This window comes from Spea bombifrons, chromosome 11, assembly GCF_027358695.1.
Source record: "Spea bombifrons isolate aSpeBom1 chromosome 11, aSpeBom1.2.pri, whole genome shotgun sequence".
Taxonomy (NCBI): domain Eukaryota; kingdom Metazoa; phylum Chordata; class Amphibia; order Anura; family Pelobatidae; genus Spea; species Spea bombifrons.
In genome coordinates this window covers 8,298,514-8,302,324 of record NC_071097.1, presented here as the reverse complement: position 1 = coordinate 8,302,324, position 3,811 = coordinate 8,298,514, and positions in this window count along the sequence as shown.

Genomic DNA, 3,811 nt, shown 5'->3' with positions numbered 1-3,811 from the left:
GGTCAAAAGGCATACCATGGGGCACAGTGGCATATAGAGGGTTAAAAGGCATATCATGGGCCACAGTGCCATATTGGTGTGGCAAGCCTGGGGGCAGATGTGCGTAACTGGGGGACAGGTTGGAAAATACAAGAAATAAAAACAAAAAAAAAATATTTTTCTCAATCATAGCTTTTATTAAAAAAAATAGTTTACATGAATTAACATTTACTGGTAAAACTTTTTTCCTTTAGGGTCGTCTTATATTCAGGCTTTTTCTTTTTTTCCTAAGTTAATATTCAGATTTTGGGGGGTCGTCTTATAATCAGGGTCGTCTTATAATCGAGCAAATACGGTAATTAATGTGCTGTGTATTTATGTTCAGCTGTGTTTTGTTATACCATTACCCTGCCTCCCTCACCTGAAGCCTAGACAACTCACACCTGATCTGATGAACAGGCTTTATATCCCTGCCTCCCAGTAACAGAAAGGTAAGTTCATTAAGTTATTTGGAGCCATAGTTCATGCCAGACGCTGGATCTGCCTGCCTGCCTGCCTGCCACCGCTTTCACTGCCTACTGGATTTCCCCTTTTTTGCTTGATACCTGTTCCAGACCCTTTTGAATACTTACCTGGACTTTTCTACTCTAATACTCCCCAGCAGTCTGTATGCATGATATGCCACCTACTCTGCTGCTTCTGGTGAGATGCCTTGCTTTGCTTTTGTAATATAACCTATAACCAAACATTCTGCTTGTGTCCTTTGTGAAGTTTGTTTCAATCACTGCGTTCTTACACTCCTGTGCTCTGGAGTTAAAGGCTGCAATATGATGAGCCTGACAGATATTCACGATTTTACTCTTTGGTAGTCCATTACAAAGATTCCTTTGTAGAAACTAATTATTGGTGATAACCAAATGGGTCTCCAAACTATTCATATGATAGCAATTATTTGTCTGAATTGCTACCTGTATTCAAGCAGTATTTCAACGATGATATATAAGTGATAAAAGCCCCTGGAGATCGATAAGTTTGTTACACCATCCATTCAACACACCCAAACCCAAGTCAGATATTTTCAAAATCAATAGTCTTCAGTTTTATAATACATTTTATCTTTAATATCAAATTTTATGTTTTAAGAAATTACAAAACAAAATGCTTGTATCAAAAATCACACACCTGACTGGTACAGAAAACACTAAGTTCTACAACTCCTAAAATGTTTTAAAAGATTTTGTAACAAAGGATTTTACAGAATTATAATTGCCTCGTTTGAGTAATACAACAATACATTAGGAACAAGGATGGCTAATAAAGCCTCAGGACATGTAAGCCCTCTATATAATAGGAGCAAAGCTAGTCTACTTTTAGATTTTAGGAAGCTTCTTTAATACAAACATGTATTTCTTTAATAGAAGTAATTTAGACTTTACCTATTTTAATATTAAAGGTACAGAAACCAAATTGTTGGAAAACCTTAGCCTGGTACATAATAATCTTGTCGTTGGGCACCCAACGGTTTATATATGTCTTTTAATATTATTGTCTAAATTTATATTAAAAGAATAAATCTGTCCCTATGAATCAATCAAAACAGTTTGTTCATTTCCAAGATACCTAAAAATGCCATGCAGTTTATCATTAAAAGACAATAACGTAAATAGGCATGGACATTTTTTTTCTGCAGGTAGAGAACACCAAAACACATAGCATCTACTTTCTGTCCCCACATTCTTTACATGTACTCCTCGTTTCTTACTATATTCTTTGTCATTTAACGTCTCTCGTTTTTCATACAGTCATACACTTTCACTGTATATAACAAAGGCCAGTCTCTACTTGATTATTACCCAGTTTATTACCCAGTTACATTCATTCAATTTATATAACTATAATTTCTGCCACAACTTGCCAATTTATTGAAGAAACAATTCTTATTTGTTTTACCTTCATTTAATTTAATTTTGTCCCTCTTTTATTTTGACCTTCCATCCCTCTTTTACCAAGAGGTAAAATCAGCTTATCTGATAGTTAGCCACTTATTTACATTAGCAATACTGGATCATTGGTGTTGTTGTTAAAATCAAGTTGTCCCTCTAACTACATTTCACAAACAATGACTCCTTATATGTGTGTATATACAGTAATATATATTTATATATATATATATTGTATTTACACACTGACCTGCAAAAGTATTCAAACCCATTCTCGAGTCTCTCATTTCCCTGACTTACAAACGGTACACTGATTTCTTTCTGTATATTTAAAAAAAAAAAACTTAAAATTGTATGCTTGACAGTCCTGGATTTTTGCATATATATATATATATATATATATATATATATATATATATATATATATATATATATATATATATATATATATATATATATATATATATATATATATATATATATATATAGGTAATTACATTTGATCTGACCTTCAACAGACAAACACAGTCTGTTTCAACTAATAACACACACAGTTACATGTTTTTATGACAAAACATTAAAGTGCAAAGTGAAAAAATGTATGTCAACCAGTGCAGAATGCTGAGTGAGTTTAAGAAGAACCATTTATAAAACAATTAACAGTAACAGTGTTCATAAAAGGGCACCACAGAGGAAGCCACTGCTGTCCAAATAGTCTGCAAAAGTACACCTGGATGTTCCGCAGGACTACTGGAATCATATCCTTTGGGCAGAAGAAATCAAGCTTGAGTTGTTTTGAAGGAACACACTACACTATGTGTATGAAAAAATGTCAAAAAGTCACAGCAACTGTATCCTAACTGTAAAGAGCAGTGGAGGGTGCATTGTGGTTTGGGACTTCTTTGCTGCCTCAGGGTCTGTACAGTTTGACAAAAAAAATAATCACAAGCTCATCAAGAAAAATGTGAGGCTGTCCACCAATTGACAGAAGTTAGGTAATACAATAGGACAAAGACTCACAGAATGGTTTCAACAGAAGAAATGATGCCTTTTGGAGTGGCCCAGTCAACCCAACTGAGATGCTGTGGTAGGATCTCAAAAAGAGTGATTTACACCAGATTCCTTAAGAATATTGTTGAACTAAAACATTTTTGTAAAGAGATGATCCAAAATTCATCCTCAATGTTTGTGCAGGTCTGATCCCCAACTACAGGACATTTGGTTGAGGTTATTGCTGACAAAGGAGGATCAACTAGTTTTTCTATCCATGAGTCCACATACATTTTCCAACCTGCACTATGAAAGTTTACACAGTGTGTTTAATATTAGTTTTCGTGTTTGTCTACTGTAATCAAATCAGATCAGATTGCATTTTAATGACCAATATATGCATAAATCCAGGTAATTCCAAAGGGTTTCCATAATTTTTCATGCAAATGTTTTTAGGAAAAAATATTCTGAGAATAAAATGAAATATGTTTCTTACATAAATATTGAATGTGTGTGCTCTGAAAGCAAAAACCCAACACGACTAGGCTACATCAAAAAAGTGAGCCTAGCAGCATTATGAGGAAATATCTTCCAACCTGAAGAAATCTTGATGGCCCCACATGCAAATTTTAGCAACTGCTGCTATGGCTACTTTAAAATCTGAACCCTTTGGAAAGTGCTCAGTTGTGCTTGCTAACTGTCCTCCAAATGACGTCCTGATCCTATCATGACCTTTTCCTAAGAAACATCTGTGCACCTCATCCTGCTATCTGGTATTTCATATCTGATATTTGACTTTGACCCTTTGACCTCCTCAGCTGCATGTCTGCCTTCTCTGATCCTCAGCTACATTGGTCTGCTGTTGGGTTCCCTACTGGATTTAAACAAAAGACACTCAACAA